This window comes from Anopheles coluzzii, chromosome 2, assembly GCF_943734685.1.
Source record: "Anopheles coluzzii chromosome 2, AcolN3, whole genome shotgun sequence".
Lineage (NCBI taxonomy): Eukaryota > Metazoa > Arthropoda > Insecta > Diptera > Culicidae > Anopheles > Anopheles coluzzii.
Window position 1 is genome coordinate 10373339 of NC_064670.1, and position 22518 is coordinate 10395856.

At 47.2% G+C, this 22518-nt stretch overlaps 1 protein-coding gene across 2 annotated transcripts in view; it reads left to right on the top strand.

Moving 5' to 3' along the window:
- Window positions 1-11690: 11690 nt before the first annotated feature.
- Window positions 11691-22518, top strand: part of LOC120947677 (uncharacterized) — a 108887-nt gene continuing 98059 nt past the window's right edge. Inside the window, exons 1-2 of one of the 2 annotated variants that reach the window (XM_049605890.1) lie at window positions 11691-11961; window positions 12947-13398. The gene's annotated coding sequence lies outside the window, so the exon portion shown is untranslated. The remainder of the gene's footprint in view (window positions 11962-12946; window positions 13399-22518) is intronic. The other variant, XM_049605891.1, reaches the window with a different exon arrangement.

Below are 22518 nucleotides of genomic sequence, written 5' to 3' on the forward strand. Positions count from 1 at the left end.
ATTAGCTGGCGTCCTCGGCGTGGTACGTCTGGTGCAACTACTGCAACACAATCAAGCGGCAGCATGCTTTGCATACGCACTCGTGACGCAGCCACCGTTGCTTGTGCGTTGTGCTGCGTGTAGGGTGCGTTTTCTTGCACGACACGACACGACGTCCACGTACGCCAGCTAATGAGAAGGTTCTCGGGGGGTAGTCGCTTCCACGCAACGGTGAACTCGAGACCTGCCCCCGGTCGACCTTGGCCGGGGGTTAGTACCTTGGGCGAAATGTGCACCCATAATGCAAAGGGTGGAGCGGAGCGCAACGGTCGTTGCAATGCGCTGCACACACGTGCACACACAGCTGTGAGTCGAAATTTAATCACAACAGCCTCCAACGGCTCTCGGTGGCCGCGCCACGAAAGCGCCCAAGACATTCACCTCCCGCTCATCACTCACCTTCGCCACGAGTTAGATCGAGCGCGGCGTGTGCATTTGGGCTAGATTGGGCTGCAGGGCGCCCGAAATTATGACAGCTGAAGCTGCCATGCGCCCGCTGCGAAACGAATCGTGCGCCCTTGCTCACACCTACGCAGCGTGGCTCACAATTATTTTTCGGGGAGGCCTCGCGAGGTGCGGTACACTATGGTTTTGGTGGGCTGGTAGATTTCGCCATTGTGCCAGGCGAGCTACAATTTCGAAGACCTCCCTCCCCGGGTACATTTATACTGCTGGCAGGGCGCGAAAAGGTCATCGGCCATATTCGGTAAGGGTGTTCGTGTTAGAGAAAAAACTGTGAACAGCCAGAATTATAGACCGCCGGACCAGTTTGTAGTTTTGCGAAAGGTTAGCAAGGCGCCTTTAGTAAAGAATGCATGCTTCGGTAAACAATACGGCTTTGATCCGTTTTTTTAGTTTGTGGCAGTTCGATTAATTCGATGACAAATGGTCAATGCAGAATGAGATGGTGGGTAGTGTTGGGCGTTCACCCGTCCGCCTTGGCGGAAGTGCTGAAGCTGAAGAATCAAATTGTCGATCAAAACAAGAAACTGGACCTCACAAAACTCCCTATTCTGTCTCAGTGCTGCTCCACGCAATAAATGGTGTGGCGAGGTTGAAGCGAACTCGACCGCTCCATGTGCGTGGACGGTACCCGTGACGAGTTAAATTAATGCGCACAGAGTGTGGATTAAGTTGAATGCAAATTTATGAGCAAAACCTGTGGGTAGTGTGTGTGTGTGCGTGGTGTTGTTTCAGCAAAAGATTAAATTAAAATTAACACACGGCAGAGAGAACGAAGCAGAACGACGAATAACGGATAAAACAAATAAACAATATCTTCGTCCAGCGGGTACGAGCTTGCAATCGATTCTGCTAGATGGCGCTGTCCGTGTTAGTGTCCGATTGGTGAAAAGCTGAATAAATATAAATCAAACCAACGGAAGGGGTCTAGAAAATGACAAACTGGAGTTTGCTCTGTCGTCCAGGGGGTGGTTTTGTTTTACTTTCACATGAATCAGCAAAGCGGCTGGGGAGGATGAATGTTGCCTAGTGGCCGTACAACTCGTTATGCATTTACTAAAGTATCGTTCAATTGTGAGGAAATAATTGTGTTTAAACTAAAATAATAATAAGAAAAACAATCACATGACACTGACTGTTACATTCGAACCAGTTCGAGATGGTGTGACGGGGTTCGTCTAAGTAGTTTAGCATGGGCGGTCGGGATGAAGAAAGTCAAACAGTAGAGAAGAATGGCTCATAAAAACGCATCAAATTGTTACAATCACTACAATCGGCACAACAAAAAAGACAAATGCAGCCCGGCCACATTTGCCCGGCCCATTAACCGCAACTGAGGACGGTGCAGCAGTTTGGTCGTAACAAATGAACTGCCACTAACGCGTGATCGGCTAACGATTTTGTGAAGATCGCACCGGTGGTACTTTCCGAACTGTAGGCGACTCTATTGTTTGCCTCAATGTTGTGGGGTACGAGTTGTGGTGCGGTACACAATCGGTAATAATATTTACGATCGCATAAAAATAATAGTAAAACAGCATTTCAGCAAATGAAAAGCGAACCATTATGTTAAACGCGAGGTGTTTTGTTCGACGATGGGTGTAATGGTATTTACACAGAAGAAATTGTTGTCTGTGTGTTCGGTGGTGTTTTTTTGCTGACGTTAATGTTTAAAAAAAAATTGCTACAATTTATGGATTTCCATTTCCATAAATGCTCACGTGAGTCAACGACTACAGGACCTTTAAAACCCATTAACATCGGTTGGCGCAGTACCGGTGTAGATTTGGTAGTACCATTCATCATGCTTTCGGATGCTTTCGGTCGTAAATTATACTGCGACGTATATAAAATTCCAATAATCAACGAATTGTGCTGGCTGGCGGAATGTGTTAAAACAAAAGCAGCAAAGAACAATAGTGCAGTCGAACGACGATGAGAGATGAGCAGCAACAAAAAAAAACAAACCCTTAACGAACAGTAGTCAACTGTCAAACCAGCAGCGCAACGGATATGGCCGACGTTAGGTTGTCAAAAAGAAAGGGGTTTTTATTTATGTGCGCTACTACAGCAAAATGTCGAAAATGATACGCGCCATTCGTGGTAGAGAGAAAGGGAGAGAGATAGACACGAACACATTGTGAGTGAAAGAGAGATCTGAGACTGGCGAGAACCAGGCGCCACCATCATCAGTGTCGGTTCGGTTTGAGGACAAGGCGAACAATGACAAAAGTGTATCAATTACACTTTAATGGGAGGCTGTGGGCCACTGCAGAAGCAACGCAAATGGTGCGCAGAAGGGGCCAAGGAGACAAGGGCGGCGTGTCATTTGTGGCTCCGGTAATGATCGGCGTGTGTAATGCGTGGCCTCTCCGTCCCGTCTGGTGGGCCTTTGCGTAGCCATACGCGGCAGCCTGATGAATAAAATTGAACCTTTAATCTTGTCATTATCTCATTTTGAAGTCCACGTCGCCGTCCGGCATTCGACGCTGCAGGGCTTGTCCAACCCTGTCGCTACTTTGAGGGCATGGAGAGGGGGGAAGGACAAGGACGATGCGTAAATATTGATATGTCTGCACAGGACATTCTTTGTTCGATTGTTGAAGGGATGGTTTAACGTTGGATCACGTTGAAACGCTTTAAAAGCGGGAAGTGTTGTGTGTAGTACGGTTGTAGTATGGAATACAGCAAAAATGTAAATTCTACATCCTTCATCCCTGCAAGCCTCCCCTGGCTGGTTGGTTGAACAATGGTCAAGTAATGGTTTGTACAGTTGCCGCATTTTTTGTTGTTGTACCGACTCGGCGTCAACGAAAGGATGTGTGGTGTGTTGTTGTATTTTGCGACGACGCTGATTAACGCCATTGCGTGCTATTATTGCACCCATCGGTGAGAGATGATCGTTTACGGTGAGTCCTGCATATTTTTTGTGTGTCAGCTCACCCCACACCGATTGTTTTTTATCTTTCCACAGCATTAAATTCGATTGTTACCACACGCTATCATTACAGCAGGTGTTTTTTTTCTGTTCGTCCCTTCTTTTTATAAGCCCCGGTTGTACTCGAACAATTAAATCGGCGAGTTTATCCCATTACAGTGCGGGGCAATGCTTCGATAGCATTCCGGTGTGTGATTAAATATTTAACGCGTTTTGTTCACTTTCCGCACAGATTTATTGCACATTGTGTGCTTGTTTTTTGTTGTTGTTGTGCTATATACTGCCCTGCTATAATCCTATCTACCGTTGATGTGAATTATGATTTTTAGCCCTTTTGATTACGTTAAATAGATGCCGGTTTTGCTGCACGGTTTGTGTGATTCATGAATAGGAAATGTAATTAGTGCATATGATTATGACGGTTGCTTTAATTTATTAAATGGAGTAAAAAAACACGAGAGCAACATAAAATTGAAGTCATTTTGCTATTCAACCAATCGACTTTTATCCATCAGCAGCTCGCCCAACGCTCCGTAAAGGCAATCGTGCCAGGGAAGCAGAAGCTCTAGTAAAACCCTGCTGCAGAGTTTGATAAAAACTTTGTTCCAAAACTCGCTATCAGACGCGAAGCATAAAGGATTCTAACTTTCGGTTGGTTTTTGTCCAACGTGTCGCGTTGGAAGCTTTCTGGGAAAATGGGTTGCAGTTTCCCCAGCAATAAGCTGATGGCTGCAAATGGTGTTTTGCGAAACTGTGTATGTATGTATATTTTTTCAGCCACATTAGCTTTCGTGGCGATAAAATATTTTAGCGAGAGCCTGCTTCACACTGCAGTCGGGTGTGTGCACTTCGTGTGAGCATTAGTACGCCGTTTGGGAAACTTTGATGTGCTCTGATGAGAATTGTAATGTGCTGAGTTGGTTTCTGGGGAGCTTTTGTGGTGGAGTTTCAAACGAAAAATAATGCATAACATTGTTGTCTTTGATGTGCAGATTGTGGTGGAAATGCTGTGAATGGATGTGGATGTGACACACACACAATCCTTTTATTCTAGATTTAGCAGGTTGGAATTTGTGGTGGCAGTCTTTGGGCACATTGCAATCATGCCGATTGAAAGCTCTGAAATGGTTATTTAAAAAAGGGCAATGTTGTCAAAATAGTATCTTGTATGCGTCTTGATGTCCACGAAGTCAAAAAGGAAAAAGATGGCAGAGGTTCAAGTTTATTTATTTGTTTTGTGAAAAATCAGGTCGACAAGATCTGTCAGTGGATTGTCAATAAAAAAATCATTGAATGGGTTGCTGTCTTCGATTGATTTCCTTGCCTTTTCTTCTCCTAAAAGCATTGTTTTCTTAGAATCAAAACCATCGCACAGTGCTTACCGTGAACTGTAATTAATTGGTACGATTTCTCTCTAACGCCAATAGAAGAAAATGGGAGAAAAATCACAAAGTGAAATGATTCACGCGACCGAGCGATGCGCAACGGAAGTAGTAGAGATGTTTTTTCTTCTGCTCAACTCAGCCTTTCATTCGCTAGAACAATGTTGGACTTGACGTTTTACGTTTTCCATTTTCCTGCAGCGCAGGAATGGGACGATGGGCGAAGAAAGGTAGTAAAAAATCAGATTAATTTTGCACGCGAGTGCAGGTGGGATAGGGAATGGTATTTTTATTTCCAAAGCGAAGGATGGTTTATGTTCATAATGCTAATGCTTCTATAAGTATGGAAAGGTAAATAAAAAAAATAATTCGGTTCTAGGTTTAATCATTTTAAACTGTACTGAGCGCAGGATGGCAGGTCGGAGCGCGATGCCCGTTGTTTGCGTTCTGCGGTGAGGAAACTATTTTTCAAGAACCCAGCGCTACTTGAAGTGCAAATAAATTAGCTCCCTCTAGCTCTGGCAGAAGTGAAATCATTTAATCTTTTCCACCTTTTTCAATCTTTGCTGGGTGCTCCGAGCGAGAACGCTTTTTTGCTGAGCCGGTGCTGGTCCGCTAATGTCGGTAGCTTTCGCTTAATGGGAAGCAATTAGGATGTGAATGTTTTATTTCGTACGCTTTCAGTTCTGTTACTTTTGTGCGTAATTACAACTGTTCTTGGGTGGTGCATACTTGCCCCAGCCTCTTCAAGAGATGGGCGAGTAAAAAAAGCTCGCCCCACGTGCATAAGCGTATTCGTCGTAAAACAGCAACAAATGCGACAGCCTGCACGCGATCGCCATTTAATAATGGCGCTGACATTTACAGCGGACGAAGCTATTTGGCAAACAAAAGCATGTAAATCGGTACAAGTGTACGAAAACAAAGGCAGTGACAGCCTTACTCTGGTTTGCGCAGTGCCTTGAGGTGTTTTTTTGGGACAACAAAACCAAGCCAACGAAAAAGTACGCGTACACGTTTGAAGGATATCTGCGCGTCGAAGCTGAAAAGGAGCGCGAAAGCAGAACACGCAAAAGCAAGCTGTGATCCACTAGTGTGTGGCATTTATGCACCATCCTGCCGCGATGCGATTCGCTCAAGGTTGTTGCTACGGGTAACCACCGCCTTTAAAAAAAAAAACGATGGTACACGCGCTCGCTGGAAATGTCATCCAACGGTGGTGTGCATTGATGATCGTGCAGCAGGCAATTGATGGAAACGTGGAAGGCTGGAAGATTTCTTAAGGCGTCCACGTGTGCAACTGTCTTGGGATCAGTCTCTGCATCTGCTGTGTGAGCTCGGCTTGCTGTGTCCGTACGGAAAAGGGCACGAGCACCAGGTTGCGCAAAATACCTTCCCGCTGCTCCTGCTCGAGGCAAGGTTCGATCCGTCTGGGGACTTCGTCCAATGGCAAACGGTGATGGAGGCAATGGTTTTGTGGCAAAAGCGAAGGTCGTCCGGTTTGGATAGTTCCGACCGAGATGAGGTTTTCCGAGATGCCTTCCCAAGATCTGCACTTCGTGGGCAGGCGAAAGCGACGATGTTTCCACCACGCAGCTCGCCTGCCCGCACCGGTAAAAGGGCACTGCGGTGCGGCAACGATGATATTACGTTTGCCTCGGGAAGGCAACCACAATGGTTATTGTGGTTGCCCGGTCGTGCCGGCGGTCACGGAAGTAAAGGTTGATGATGCTGCAGCTCTTTTGCACCTTACGGCTCTCGATTCGTTCCACACAAACAAGAGCTCTCTATCTTGTTATGGCATCGTATCGTATCGATGTTCGTTTGAAAGATGATTACACTCTTCGGTACGGGCCCCCGTTTTTGGAGGGTTTTGGGATGGCATTTTCTCAGTCGGAAAACATATTGCATACGGGGCACGGTGGCTTTCCGAGACTCAATTACAACCCACTCCACGGCACAAGTACGTCTCAACGGACACCTTCGGCACGCCGGGAACAAATCTCGTCCCGGGAGTGGTCGTCCAAGTATTTCATGTCCATGTCCCGCGTGTGGAAGTGCTCGTTCAGAAGCAATTTTAGCGTCGGAACATCATCGCCCGTGGGATCGTGTTGCTGCTTGTATGTTGGGTTTGGGAAAATTGAATGTTTGAATTCAAAATTAAACAACAATCGATGCAGCATTCCTTTGTCCCGTGCGATGCTTGCTTAGCTTAGCCAAACGATTACAGCGTTTGCGTGCCAGGGCGGTACGTGCTGGCGGTGTACATTCCGGAGCGGACAAGTGCACAACCGGATCCGGAATCGGGATTGTTTGGAAACACGGAGAAGGCTGTACATTTTGACGGTGGCCATATTTTGCACTCAGATTCCATCCTTGAGCTTATCCTAACAACCAGATGCAATGCGATTCTATCACATCGTGCGTACTGCTTCAAAACAATGGAGCTCACGTGTCGTAAATAATAAGCACCAAAGGACGAATTTTGGAGCCTGGAATGTCTCCATCGCCAAACAGGAATTTGTAGGCACACGAGTGTGTGTGTGCGTGTGACATTTTTGATAGCCTGATTTCATGATTAAACATTCCACTCGATTGCATGGCGGGAATTTGGAGTTTTTGAGCTTTTTTCCGGCCACGGGACAACTTGATCGTTCTACCGAAACGGGTTTTCACCGAAAGTGGCCATTAATCATACAGCATAATTGGTAGATTCTAATTGTTACCAAATGTCGCGATTGAGCATGGTCGCGCACGGTGTTGCAAACGAGCATGCCGTGAAATGCCACGTGATGGAATTTATTACGAATGGATGGCGGCGCATCCCCGGTACGGTTACGGGTATACAGGGGTATCGCTCTCTTGTTTTTCCAATGAGCCAAACATTCAGCACCGATTCTGAGCCAGTTTGTGTGCCCTCTCTTCGGCCGTGCAGCGACAAAAGTGTAATTAAAGCGATATTCATCTCTGGTTGAGCAAAAAGAAAAAGGACGATGACGAGGCTCGATGACAGGAGCAAATATTTATATCTTCCCCTTACCCCGTGTTTCCTCCTAGTGATTCTTCCCCCTTGATTTGTGTGTTCTCCGGACGGTTGGTGTATAGCGTTTGTAGTGTTTTTTCCTCCATCTCTGTCACTCTTTCTGCTTCGCTGCTGCCATTTCCCTCTCAATCTGGTGAGTGAGGCTGAGTGGTTGAGATCCTTGTTGGATGTTTTTTTTCTTCCTTCTGCTGATTGCTCGTTCGCAAAAAGGTTTAACAATGGCAGGATTAACGATCACTGTAATTAACAGAAGCCTAGAGGCGGCCGAGGTTGTTAGCGGCGACAGCGGCACGGTGATCCTGACAGCAATTCTGCAAGGATGGCAGAGCATGGCTGGAGTTTTGCTGCTGGGTTGTGGTTGGCCAAACCGGAAGAAAGGGCAGGAAGGGGTCCAACAATAACGATCCAATTTCAAGGGCTTTATACAAAAGGGGCGTGAGTGTGTGTGTGTGTCCATAGCCGGCAGAAGGGTTTGATGGCAACCTGGTGATGACAGCGTCGCAGTAGGCGCGGAACCCTGGTCGCTGTTTGCTGCCTTGCACAGCAACGCAGCTGTCAAATCAACAGGTCGCGCGGTTGGCAGCGGGTCGTCGGGCACGTATCGTATGCTGTGGTGGAAGAATTTGGCCGGTTGTGATGTTTTGGGAACGCGATTCGATCAAACCGTGCAAGGCATAGTGGTGAGATTTTACATTGCAATGGAATATGTAATCAAATGGCAGGGGGCACAGTGTTTCATACGGTACATTTCCCCTGTGTGTGTGTGTTTGTTGGAGTTACCGTAGTGGCAGTGAGTTGGTAAAATATGAAGCCATCAAGATGGGAAATAAAAACAGAGGGCGAATTTTGATGTACGAAAGATTGGATGCTAACAAATGTTGGCGCTAGTGCAGCTACACCTCTTTTTAACCTTCGTCTAACTTTACTTTTATTTTCATTCTTCACAATCTCTATTTTTTTCGCCCTTGTTGTAGTTGGATGGTGTAAGAAGGTCGGAGATCGCTGTCGGAACCACCATGTCGAGGTGGGTTGAAAACACGGCTCGCGACATCATTTGAGCAATTAATCAACCCGTGGCCCCCGTGCCTGAACAAATAGGCGCGTCCTCCAGGTGAAACGAAAGGTAAGGGTTTTCCATTTTGATCTGCCACACAGCCGGCCTTTGTGTGTTTGTGACTGTGAGGCGAAGAAAATTTAGATGGACGGTCGTGGAGGACAAATACACAGCATCCAGCAACGGGCGGTTTGTTTTGAGTCTTGAAATTACCTCCACTCTACCCGGCGTATGCGTATGTTTTATTCAGCGTTGGCGGATTGGGTCCGCCAATTTGTGGTTTTGGGTCTGCTGGGTAAATACACTTTCCTTTACCCGATGGAATTTGGTGCTTTTGTGGCAGCGAAATGATGTTAAACATTTTCGGTAAAACAAAAGCGTGATGAAGCTATGTTTAGAGTCTTTTTTTTCTGTAGCACCTAAACATGATTATATATTTAGCGCAACAAAAGCTGAAATTGTCCCTTTGAGTTGAGTTTTATCATTACCCTTCGGATTGCCGGTATGATGGGTTCGATTCCTTCGATCAATTGGGTTATAATTTTCCCTAAATTTTCCCAAAAATCGGAGCTTCTTCTCCTCTCCCCAATAATAGCATCCTCGCTGTTTCCAATTAAGCAAATGAAATGAACCCAATCTTCACTGTTGGCCCCTCATTTACCACTCATAAATAGAAAATGCAAATAGGCATCATTTGGCATCACCGAATCATGCAAAATAAACACACAAAAAAAACCACCGCGAAGGACGCAGCTCCATTTCATTTCAAAACCGCCAGAGACGTGCTTTATCCCAAAGAAGAGAAAAGAACGAATAATACTCCGACATTCCATTAAGTATCGAAATGGGGGAAACCGAGGGCAGTCCCCGCCCCATCAGGCTGAATGGCCTCATCAATTCTGAAAGCTGCGTTTTGCAATTTCATTCATTCCTCACAGCTCATCGAATTAGTGCGTGATTTTTTCTCCTCACCACCAGCAACCCAAGCTTCCCCGACATATCGCTCCCTCTTTTTTTTTGGGGTCAACCAAACCGAACACACTTTCCGATACGATTCCGCTACCGTGGACGCGCGGTCGCGATCGATCAAAAATCGGTGATAGAATGTCAAAGTTTCTGGAGCACTTTTACGGTGGCGCGTTAACTTTCGCTCATCTTGCTGCAAACGGTGCTGCGCTGTCAATCAAAGTGCCGCCGATAATACCGCTGGGGGGGGGGGGGGGGGGAAGTTCAGGAGGAGAGAAGCTGAAGTTTCGTAATTCGTAAGAATGGTGCGGTTTGAAAGTTCGACTTCGGTCGGGAGGGAGGTCGGATGGGTTGCAGAGGAGGAATCCTTACCATGATTCGGTTTCACGCGTCCGTATTTTATTTCCATCCCTTCGATCGAAATGTTCCGCTGTCTAGCGCACCGCACCTCCTGCCCGTCACCACTGGCCCGTGTGTGCCGATATCGCCGGAGTGTCTTTCGAACGGTGGATCATTAACAGTGCGGCGTGCACGAGGCGTGAAGGCTGCAAGCTCTCACGAAGTTGCGCTTTGCTCGATCCGATATTCGTACCCACGAGGCCTATCAATTAATCTCGGTTCGTTGTCGATAGTGAGGCACTCGCCGAAAAAAAAAACAAGCGAAGAAGAAACAATATTGCTGTACGCTTATATACTGCAGTGATGCTTATTGCAGTAGAGGAAATGATACTCTTGTAGTAAAAATGAAACATCACTATTCAATTTCATCAAATCATGCAGTATAAAAGTTTTTCCTTTTGCGCCGCATTTGTTTAGTATGTTTAAAATGATCGAAATCAATCAAAACCCTCATTTTCAATCATCTATGCTTTACCTTTACCTTTACCAAAAACCATTATCTTATCTTAGATGTCGCTAAAAATACACAGTGAAACCCCGTTTATCGCATCTGTTCAAAGAGTTATGCTTTGATCGGGACCGCCGCGTTGTTGCAGCATTAACCCTTTTCTGCCTCGCCTGCTTTATGCTCACCGAGAAAGCATAACCCACCCTGCCTTCTGTGTGTTGGTGCGTATCGAGAGCCGGCGTATTTATGTGCCGATGCTGGCGGTCGGTCTCTGCACGTTCGGCTTCGGCGGTTCGGGCATGAACGCGTGTTCTCTCGCTCTCTGGCTTTGCGTGTGTTTTGTGACTCTCGCGTTCATTTTTGTTCATTTCGATTTCAAACCATGATTTTGATTCATTTGTATCCACTGTTTTCTGTTTTATTTTGTCGAGTACTTCTTTATATTAACTATTATATTAATGGTTTATACTTTAATTCATTTTTTAATTAATGTGTAATATAATTTATGTTGTTCTTCAGATGAAAGTAGACTTTGCTTTCCTCGTTCATTTAATGGAATATTGAAATGCTTGTTTGAAGTACGATGCTAATGCATTATTAAGCCAATGTTAATCTTTTACGAACGTAATATTTAGTTTAAACTTGTAAGGCATTTCAGATAGTTGCAATTTGCTACCTTCAAAGGATTTTTCCTGTGCAAAATAATTTACCATTTAAACAATATTAACATTAAAACGATTCAAATACGCTAACAAACGTGTTGGCCGGTGGTGCAGTCAGCGTTCGTTCACGCTTTCCAGCGTCGTGCAGCCCGAGTGCGCGTGCCTTGGCCGAACGGAACACGGTTCCGTTCATCGCGCGTTCATCGCGCTGCTCTCTCCGCGGGTCCAAAAGCGCGTGGTGCGGCCACGCCGGTGCATTCCGTTCGGCTTCTTGAGCCTTTCGCCAGTGCATGAAGAAATGCGCGTTCAGTCTACGTAAAACAACCGCCAGGGAAGGTTGCCGTCGGTCCGCCCGTTCGCAAGCGAAACAACGCGCTGTGTGTGTGTTTTTTTTTAAAGCAGCCGCACGAGTTTCGGAACTTGGTGGCGAACGTGTTTTGAGCGTGGGGCGCTTGTCGTTCGTCGTAGCGATTGAAAGCATGCTTTGTGTGATTGTGGTTTTGCAAGCGTGAACGAGAAAAATATGCATTTTTGTGTGGTGTAAGGTGTGCTTTGAGTGTATTGCTAGGTCTTCATGTTTTTAATAACCATTAAGAGAGTATCGAAAAAAACAACAAACAAACATATGTTGTTCTCTCACCACTTCTTCAGCACTGCTTCCAAAGTTTCCCCAAGTAAAGGAAACGATCGTGAAAGGGGAAACTCGAATCAGGGTGGCAGTTAAAAGCTTGCTTTCTTGCGCCAACGGGGTGGAGATCTCGATCGACGGGCGAAGGTAGCTAGTAATTTTTGTGTGGATCCGGTTTATCCCCGCCGCCGAAGAAGCTCACCTTGGTGAAGATCTTCCGTGAAGGTGTGTTTGTGGCGATGGTTCGATTTATGCTTTGCACGGTTCCCCATACCTATCGCGCTCCCAAGCAAACGTGTGTATTGGTGAGAGTTCCACGCCGGGGCACATAACGCTGCGATGCGTACACACGGTGAAGGAAGAAGCGCTAAAATCCTAACACAAACATCATAATCGCCCTTCGTCGCGAAGGGAAGGGCTGTTGCCTGATAACGATGATCGCATGTTAAACTCCCCGTTTCGTACGATGAAGTTTTGGAAAAATCTGCAACGCAAGCAACATCTCTGGCGGCTGCTGGCGCACACAGTGCAAGCGAGTGTGTAATGTGCAGTTTTGAACCGGAAACCGGATTGTAGCTGTGCTTCGTTTCGTAGGCGCATGGGGGAGTCGCGGCTTTTAGCCCGAGACAGTTCCAGTAGGGAAAACCGGTTTTTCTCGACCCAACCACTCGTTGGTTGGTTGTTGCTAATTTCCCCCTTCGCCGTCGATCGTCTCGCGGGGGGTGTTTTTCGTTGTTGCATTCCTGTGGGAGTTGATAAAGCATAAAAATTGCAAGCAAACGTGTAGCTCACCTTCGATCGAATTGCACTGATTCCACCCACCTTTCGTGCGGCAGGAGAAAGGCGTTCCATCCTGTGGCCCGAGCACCGAAAGAGTGCGCATAGTTTGGGTGTAGTTGTGTTTAATTGTTTCTCGTTTTTCCAGTTGCTGCAGTGTGCGTGGTTTCGTGAGCGTATGAAATGCTCCTTGTTTTGCTACCCGTGCAGGACACGATCGTCCATTGTCCTGTTAGTGTGTTTTCCCCCGTGTCATTATGGTTATGAGCTGTGTTGAAGGCTGATTGTTGAAAGAAACGAAGTGCTTAAAGGTGACGGGTGGGGCAAGTGAGAGTGTAAAGCGAGCAAAGCGAGCTCAGTGCCACGCCATAGTGTGCCGGGAAGCCTTGTGCCGGGTGGAAAACTGCATTTTTAGTAAACCTGATTCTGATCCGGCCGTCAACTACCGGCTGGAAGTGAACCAACCCCGTTCGAATCCGAAAGACCCTTTCCCCCCGGGGTGTGGAACGAACCCCGAACGTCACCATCGCAGCAGATCAAAAGGCGCAGACTACCAACAGGACAGCGCTGAGAAAGAGAGAGAGTGCTGGACATCACAAGGTACGGAAAAGTTGATCGTCCTGCCCGTGCTGGCGTACGTATGGAGTGAACAATTATCGCATTACATTTTTAATTAACCCTACTCCCCCCCTCCCCCCCACGGTAATGGAGCATAATGGCGCACGGCGTCGAGGTTGAGTGTGTGAGTTAACCGTTTCTTTCTCGTCGGCGGGTTCTTGTTGCCTCTCAGTGCAGCGGAAGGAAAGGACCTTTGCGCTGTTGTGCTCAACAAAATGAACCGACTGCGCTTGGACAATCTTATAAACTAACACACTTGCACTCAAACACACACAAGTAATGCTCAGGTGACAGGGTTTGGGTTATTTCTCTCTCATTTCCCGGAAAATACCTGTCCCTCCCAGTGAAAGCCCCGTGAGGAAAGAAAAGATTCCAATCACTACCACTAAAAGGGGTTTTCTTGGCAGATGAAAAGCAAAAACCAGTGGCAGCAGCACTCCATGACCACCCTCAACCAGCTGGTTTGGGTAGTACACTGCACCCCCGGCATTCTGGAACGTCTATCCAGCGCAGGGAGAAAAATCTGCCACGAGGTGAATCAACAAGTGGTTCCCGGGGATTGCTCGCATCACTGTGTTCGTTTGGAGCCCAAGGGCGGTAGCCTTCCTGCTAACGGTACGGTAGGGGTTGAACGGCAGACAGGGACGACTAGAATGGGAAAATCGAAGGAACAGGGGCGATTGCGGGAGAGTTTTGTTTGATGTGCTTCGCACGTTTTATCAGGTGTGAGGTGAAAGTAAAGCAGCCACTGGTGGCTGAAAGATTTGTTTGTTTTAGCGGGTTTAATTAGTATTTGAACTAAAATGTTGCAATATACGGTATAAAAATCATACTTTTTAGCACGATCTCTTTCATGAAGTGACCTTTTCTATTTGAATTACACTGCCTTGGGGATAATGAATATAGTATGAAAAACAGTTTCCTCTTATGCTGTTTGCCGAATGTAGTTATTTACGATTTTGCGTGCTGCTCTTTCTTTCCTTGCCTGTGAAAAATTATTTATTTCGTTCATTTGTTTTTGGTAAAACATGTTTTCGATCACGGTCTCCCCCGTCCCCCGCTGTTGCACTGTCCATTGATTCGTCCCTTTGCTTCCATTCCCATCGGTCATCCTGTCCACACGGTTGAATCTTCTCTGCTTTTTTCGCTCTCTTTGTACGGCGTTCTGTAGTGGTTGTGTTTCCTGCTCTGCTTTCGAACCTGCATCGAACGGCAAATTATGCTAGCACCACCATGTTTTTTCTGTGCGTGTGTTTGTGTTCAGTTCCGCAAAGCTCAGACGAACAAATTACGCGTGAAGAAGAGCCACAGTAGTTTTGGTGCGTTAGTCGAACTTTTATTTTTGGTTCGTTCGTTTTCTGCTGCTTTTGTTTCGGCCGGGCGGGTCAGATCGTTGAACCTTTTGGGGTGAGCATGTGCCAGCGGCCCGAGCAAACGCGCACATACAAGCATAATTGCGGTCCGCGGTGTGTGTGTTGTATTATTCGCAGGTACGCTTTGTTCGAAGTTTTCGGTGCCCTATCCGGTTCGGTGCTTTTCGCCCTGCGAGGGGCGGAAGTCGGCAAGACGCTCGATGTTGGTCGTTCGGTCCGATAAATTAGTGGTCATGCGTTGTGGGGCTGGTTGGATGGTTGAGTCCCGTAGGCCCAAAAACCGGTCCCCCACCCAGAACGATGGCACGCGGCTTCGGGTGGACAGCATAGACCGTGGCTCCGAAATGCGTGTTGGAAGGTGTGTATTGGACGCTTTGGACAAATGGTTTTCACCTTCCAGTTAACGGAAGTGGCCAGTGTCATTGCACTTCCATTTGGATTTAACAACTGGATGGGAAGGTAGCCGACAAGCCACTGAACATGTCACTTCCAAAAGATGCATTGGACAAGATTAACTAAACATCATCCCAAAGGTGTCAATATGTTTGGGATGTAAAATCCTATCTTCTTATAGGTTCTGGACGTGTGTACCAATGCAGGGGGAGTGTGTCTTAATGCACTGCACTTAAATGTGCCGATAAGTTAATGACCCTATAAATACGGCATCCGTACCTAGATGCCAGAGATAGATCGTCTGCTTTTGACCGCTTAGACATGGCGAGCATAGTTGCTGCTCCAAAATCGCTTTGATTTGATAAAATTGAACGTAGAATGTAAACAATGAAGTGCTGTTGCCCATATTCAACTCCAAAAACTTTCCCAAAGTTCAGCCCAGGTTAGGGAATGTTCAACGAAATAGATTATTCAGCACAGTACGGGTACATCCGACCCGCCTCTGCTGCCGACGGACGGTGTTGTGTACGGGCGCTCGGACCTGGCCCCGGCAATAGATCAAACTTTGCCATCCTACCGCCACAGTCACAGTCGTTTAGCTAGTCAAAAGCTTCGACTTTTGACTTTATTGAGTGAAGTGCGCTTCACAGACACGGTGCAGCACGTTACCGAAAAGCGCTCCGAAGGTCAACCTGTCCGATAAGACAAGCGTGAACTGGACGGGAGCTGCACGTGTCGCTCGAACGTCCAGTGTCCATCTCCGCCGAGCTTAATGGTAGAACCGCTCACGAACATGCTGCGCTAGAACGGTGCAGAAGTTTGTCCGTGTTTGCCTGTTCCCGTTCCCGGCGAGGAAATAATTGTATCCGATTTGTTGTCATATTGAATATTGCATTTCTTTCCGGCGCAGGTCCGAGAGACGAGGACTATCCTCCGTCCGAAGTTTTTCACTTCCGGCCACAGTGTCGGAAGTTTTCAATCAACTTTATGGAACTTTATCCTACCCGCGCTGGCCCGTGCAGCATGGCCTGTACTCTGCCGTCCGTCTGTACGAGCGCATTGGCACGGGACCCAAAATTGAGTAAAAAGCAACCAGGAAAGCTTTAAATATTTAGCCACGTCGGCTCTTGAGGGCAGAGCAGCACGTTCGGGTGCCATTTTCCTTTGCCGATTTAAGAGAGAGAGAGAGAGGGAAAGTACTGCAGCACTGTGCGCGCGGGCTGATGCCCGTGTTTGGTTGAATAAAAGTCCGATCCGGAGGAAACGTACACTCCAATTAAGACATCTTAAGTGAGCGCAATAAATGTTGCCCAAGAATGATGACTCCCGCGTAACGTCCGTGCAGCATCGTACTGGAATCCTGCAGCGCGAGTCAAGTCAAGTGAAGTCAAGAACCGAAGAAAAACTGAAAATGAAAAGCCATACCCGAAGATGGACGAAATGCTACTTGGCCCCAGCGTAGCTGCCGGTTCGAGTGCTGGTTGCAGATCTGTTGTTGAATATTTCATTGTGGCGCGCTGTTGGCGAAATGGATTTTTCACTTGCTTGTTCATCGAAGTTCCCGAAGCGTTCGCCAAGCGTCGTACTGTCCCTAGCCTCTTTCCGCACGGCAACGGGTGGTCCTTTGGTTGGGCCGTGCCAAGACGGGACAGTAAGCTTTGCAGCTGTTGTGAGTGGGAAGTGTTTGCCAGTGGACATACCTTTTCGGTTGTCGCGAGAGACTGCGTTGCTTTGTGGCTCCAAATCATTACTTCTTGTGACGGGACGCTGTGCCGTGTGGGCATCCTATGTCCCAAGATGAGCAGCCGACTCACACTGGGATGGAAAATCGACTTTACCAGTCAGCCAGTTTGTGTAACGAGAGGAAGGAGAAGTTTTTCAGAAAAATAAACTCGCCCGGTGGAAACGTTTTTGGGTGAAAAGAATTGCAAAATTGCATTTCCCGAACTCCCCTGGTGAGGCACGTTTCGTTCACCATTTTTGACGTTGCTGCGTTCCTGCCACGTGCCGGGTGTAAAAGCTACAACCTGCTGGCACGGGTTGCCATTTTTCTCTCTCTTCACTTTGGGGCTTTATTTTCTGCCCGTTCCCCAACCGGTGGAAAGTTAATTTCCCCATCAAATTGAGCGGGGACTGCCGGGGTAAAAAAAAAAAACACGGCGCATCAAATACGGGTAAAGTGATGTGTAAAGTTTTTGCACTTTCCTTCGTTAAGCTTGCAGCGTATTTCGTATTTCGTGCCGCGGGAGATTCCGGGAAGCAGCTCCATCGGCGATCATGATCGTTAGGTAATGAGAGTAATGACGATTTCCATCCCGGGAGAGTAGAATGGCTTCACACTGACACTGACATTCCACCATTCGCTCGATGTACGTTTTAAAGCGCAGCGAGTGGCAGTCTTTAATTTCTCTCCACCGCGGGTTAATTACTTCTGCACATTTCGCAGACCCCACGACTCGCGGTCGCGTCTAATTTGGTGCGATGTTGCAAACGAGTCGCTCGTTGATGAGTTCTTCTTGTGCCACAATCACTCTCCGCCACAGAGCAAGCACAGAACTTTGCTGCGCTGTGTCGCAAACTGTGTGACGACCCGAAATGAGATAATTTCCCGTTTGACGTGCCATCGAAACAACTTCTACCCCCCTTTTTTTTTGGCGTGGCGTGAACACCGAGGGCCGAAGAAACCGCCAACCGCCGGTCGGCTATTTCGGTGTTGCAGTTTTCTTCTCGTCTCGAATTTTAAGATGATTTTGAAACCACAAAACGAAAGAATCAAACCCAAATGAGGCCACGGCGGAGCGGTTTGTGAAGAACTGCAGCGTTTGTGCGACTGCTGCACGAGTCGCCAAACCGATGGGCCGATTCTGCGTTGCCGCACCGGTGAGCATGGCGAACTTAAAAGGTCCCTCTCCTCGTTACGGGCGCATATTCTTGAGTGCCCTTTGGTGGCAACAATTAATGCTGGATGCTCTGCGGAGTTGTGGATAAGTTGCTAGAACTTGGGAAAGGTGAAGCTGTGATGGTGCTTACGTTTGTATTGAGTTGGCCGTGAAGTTTCTTGCGCACAAACTTATCAACTAAACTGAAGGGGTTTGCCTCAGAACATCAGCGCATTCGAAGTATTGCTTCACTGCAAACCCAAACCGTGTATAGAGCGTTGATCACGACGCTTCAGTGTTTCAGCGCTCTTCAATTGCCGCTCGTCATTCTTAAGTGTTTGTGCTAAGAATTTTGCATAATTAAAACAGTCACCATCGTTTCTGCAAGTCTGCGAGCGTGTGAGCGAGCGAGAAATTTCATTACCATTTGTCACGACCGAAAACGAGGGGAGATGGGTGAAATCAAACACACTTTTATCGAGGTTTTGTTGCGGTTGATGTTGACTGTTCTCTTTGGGTTCGGGTAGGGTTTGAGGGTTATCTTTCCACCCCCCCTCGGAACGATGTACTCGAAAGGAGCATTCGCCAGAGAGGACTTTCAACAGTCGTTAAGAGCTGCGTTTTGTCTCTAACGAAGTCAACCGGTAAACGTGGTAGCATTCGTTCCGTTTCCACCTGATTGGAGATCTCTCCAAGAGCGCGACAAACTGGAACGTTAAAACTCGCTAGTTTTACTGCGCGCGTGCTCTATCACGGCATTCGGATGGTATTTTCCCCCTGGGCGGTAGGATGTGTTATGAAGTTAGTTTGAAAAGCAAAAAAAAAGAACCATTTGCGTAGTGTGTGTTTATTAAAACCGTTCAGGCTTAATTAATCGATCTGTGCTGGGGGAGGGAGAGGGAAAACAGTGCACCGCTAATCTCCGGTAGTCACTCCAGTTTCCCGTTTATGACGGGTGCTGTTGCCGTCTTCGTACGCTCCGGTTCGCCTCGCGTACGGGCCGCGTTAGGCCGAATGCAAACACAAGCATCCGGAGGAAGGCCACAGTGTATGTGCATTTCGCTCCATTCGCTCAATCAATCATGGCCGCAAGCATAGACACAGCCCGGGCTGTTGTGCTGGTCCACTGGTTGGAAGCGAGCGAAGTTCCGGTGTTTTCGACCGTTCCGCGAGTGGCCGGCCGGTTGTCAATTAGTGGATCGATTTCAGCAGCTTTCCAGTGAAAATTATTGGCTACTTTTATGCTGGTAGATTTTCTAGTGTTTCTGCTTGCTACGAGAGGTTTCGATGCGTGTTTGCCAGTGTTGTTTTACTGTTTGCTGGTTACTTGCAACGGGAGTCAGTTGTCAGATGTAACCGGTAGGGATGTATTTTGGACTGTTTTTTCCACAGTTCCAACACTTCACTGCCACCCGAATGACAGAACTAGACACAGTGTGTTGACTGTACCCAAATGAAAGAAAAATATGGTTCACTGGTTTACATTCATCTCCATCAAAGCGTACAGCAGCGCTTATTTAGCTTGTCCGGTTGTCCGACATTCCTTCGGAAGCTTGAAAAAATTTAACAATTTGACGGATTAGTGATATTTCTTTTTTTTAGCAACGGTTTAGGACAAAGCTTTGCAGCAAATTTCCTTAATTTCGGGGTAGCATTGAACAATCGGTAGTTTTTGTATGAGGCAAACCGACTTTGTAGTTCATAATTTCGCTGAATGTACATTAAACTATGCGCAACAACGTTATTAGGGGTGCATCTGACACCTTTTAAATTAAACAAAATAAAATATAGCTTGCGAATCATAGCCAAAATGTCGCTTTTTTCCATTCTGTAGATAACACACGCTAGATAAAGGGCCCCCCCGTGTACCCAAAAACACATACACGTCGTTATCGATGTTACGCACGAAACACTGACAGTGGTTTGCTGCTTCTGACGATGCAGTGTCCCAGTGGACAGCGACAGGAACCTGCTGACAGGACATAGTAGTACGAGCGGTGTTTGTCAATTTCCCGTCGCTTTCATGGTTGTAATGGCTGGGTGTACGGTGTACGTGGCACGTGGTTAGCATGGTTGACCTCTTTGGCGGTTGTCACCGCTTGGGGCGAGGGTACACTAGACACCGCAGACTAGCAGCGCTGGTTGGTTCGGCGTGTTTTTCATCGCCAGCCCATACCAATCCGGTTCCGGGGTGCTTTCATTTCATGGTTTAGATTGCTTTTCGTGCTGCTCTTTTGTCGGGGAGCTGGGAAATGGCTGGTATTTTTCTGCCCGATACTTTATGGGATGAACGAGTAGGGAAAATGAATTGTTGTGCACTTGGAATATTCGTTAGTGCATTTTTATATTTAAAAAAAGAAACATTGAGGAATGGTCTGAAAAAAAGGATTACATTTTTTGTTTACAAAATTTGATCGTGGCTTAAATATGTATACCAAACTTTGACTAGGATTAACCTGTAACATTCGCAAATAAAATAGTGACGATTTTTAAAATAAAAACCTTCTTTATCACTCGAGGAATCGTTTACATGTTGCATACTAATGATCCAATAACCGTGTGCCGTTCCAGCAATCCATTAACCCGACGCTGGAAGCTTATGTAACACGTTTGTTTTTAAGGAAGGAAGACCAGGAAGCGAACATCAACAACCTCTCCACCTCTTCCTTTTAGAAGTTGAATACATTTGAAGATTAATCTGCCGGCATCGGTGGCATCGTGTTTAGTAGACACTCCATTAGCGCCGATCATATCACATCGGCATTTCGCGTGGTGCCTTCACCTCACTCTGGTTCCCCCCGTTTCTTTTGGGGAAAGATCGAAGAGGAAGCGAAAAAACAAAGAGCACACAACAAAATCAATCTTCTCACTTGCGATGCGATGGGTGTGAGATCGAAAGTTGCTTCCCGCCCGTGTCCATTGATCCAACACGGGGGTAGACACACGATCATCGCGAAGGCTTGGTCGCGATCGCTTCGATGCACTTCACCGAACGAAAGAGAAATCCCGTTCCCGGGAATGCAAGTGAATCGATCCATTGACTGAACCATCCCAACTGTTTGGAAGAAAGCTGTTGCGCGGGGCAGGAAAGCAAAAGAAAGAAAAGTGACTAAAAGGGGTGTAAAAAAAACAGTAAGATTGACACTGTAGAAGCCAAACCTTACGTTTGTCTGGCTTGTTTTGAAGCGCAGTCGCTTGTAACGTCACAACAGCAAGGCTTTCGTTTGTTGGCGTGTCTCCCATACCCCTTTACACGGGACGGGATCGGGAAGGAAATGTTCCATCCCCCCGAAAACGTCCGGATCGGGTCGGGTGTGTGGGTGTGTTTTTGTGATCGCTGATGAAACCGGATGGCGGACAGTGACTGTTTGAAATGGTCGTGATCGCGAGAGCGCACTCGTGATTGCTCGTAAGTCATGGGAAACCGTGTGTTGGCGAGAGCCAGCCCTTCGGAGGTTCATTTCGATGCCGTAACGTGACATTCGATGTGTTTGCCGGTATGCCGGGCTCACCGGAGCGCAACATGAAGTGAAAGAACTCACACCTGAAGAGCGCGTGGATAGGGGCGGAAGCAAATGCAGCTCATACAATTTTTGTTCGCCGGGGAAAAGAATGCCGGAACGACCGTACGTAGCATGGGAAGCGCCCTTAAGAACTCATTCATTTTGAAGCGTTTCTTTTTTTTTCATTCTTTACGGTGTAACGACACGTGCTTCTTCCCATCAAACTGCGCCCGGTGCGTTGTTCGTGTTCCGTGGAGTGGAGTTCGTTCACGTGGCCACTGCTGCTCGTTCTCGATTGCGCCCTGCTTGTTGACGGGCTCGGCACGGTGATGATGATGATGTTGTTCTCGCTTAAAACCCCTCACCAGCCATGATATATTGGCAATTTATCTTCACTTTTATGTGCTCCGTACCGGTTCATAAACTTCGCCCGGAATGGGAACCTTGTACAAACGCAAGGGGGAGGGCAGTAAAACACAGTAAAACAACTGGTGCCAAATTCTCGGTTAAGATCGGGGCGGCCCCGGGTTTGAAAACAAAAACCCGTGTCGTTAAGCGCGTAGCACAATTTTAAGGTGCTGCCAATTTTTGGGGGATGAAATATGTGCCGATTAGAAGCCGTCGTCGAACGGTCGTAGGCGCATTGTGGATCGCTAGAAGTGTACCGCTGGAGCGGAGTGCGTATGCATGAGTCTTTATTAGCGGCGGCAGCTGCTACCATTGGTGCAACAACGTGAAGGAACCCCTTTGCATGTGGGCCGACCCGTTTCAGGCCCATGTTGTTGGTGCGTTGTTTGACAAGCATCGGCGCATTGGGTGGCTGCACGGGTAATGCCGGAAATGTATTCCCCGCGGATCAATTAAGCGTGTCGCGGGCAGGGTGACAAATCGGTGGGTGACGTTCACCTTTCAACAGCTGCGATACATTTATAATATTTTTTTTCGAAATGAAAA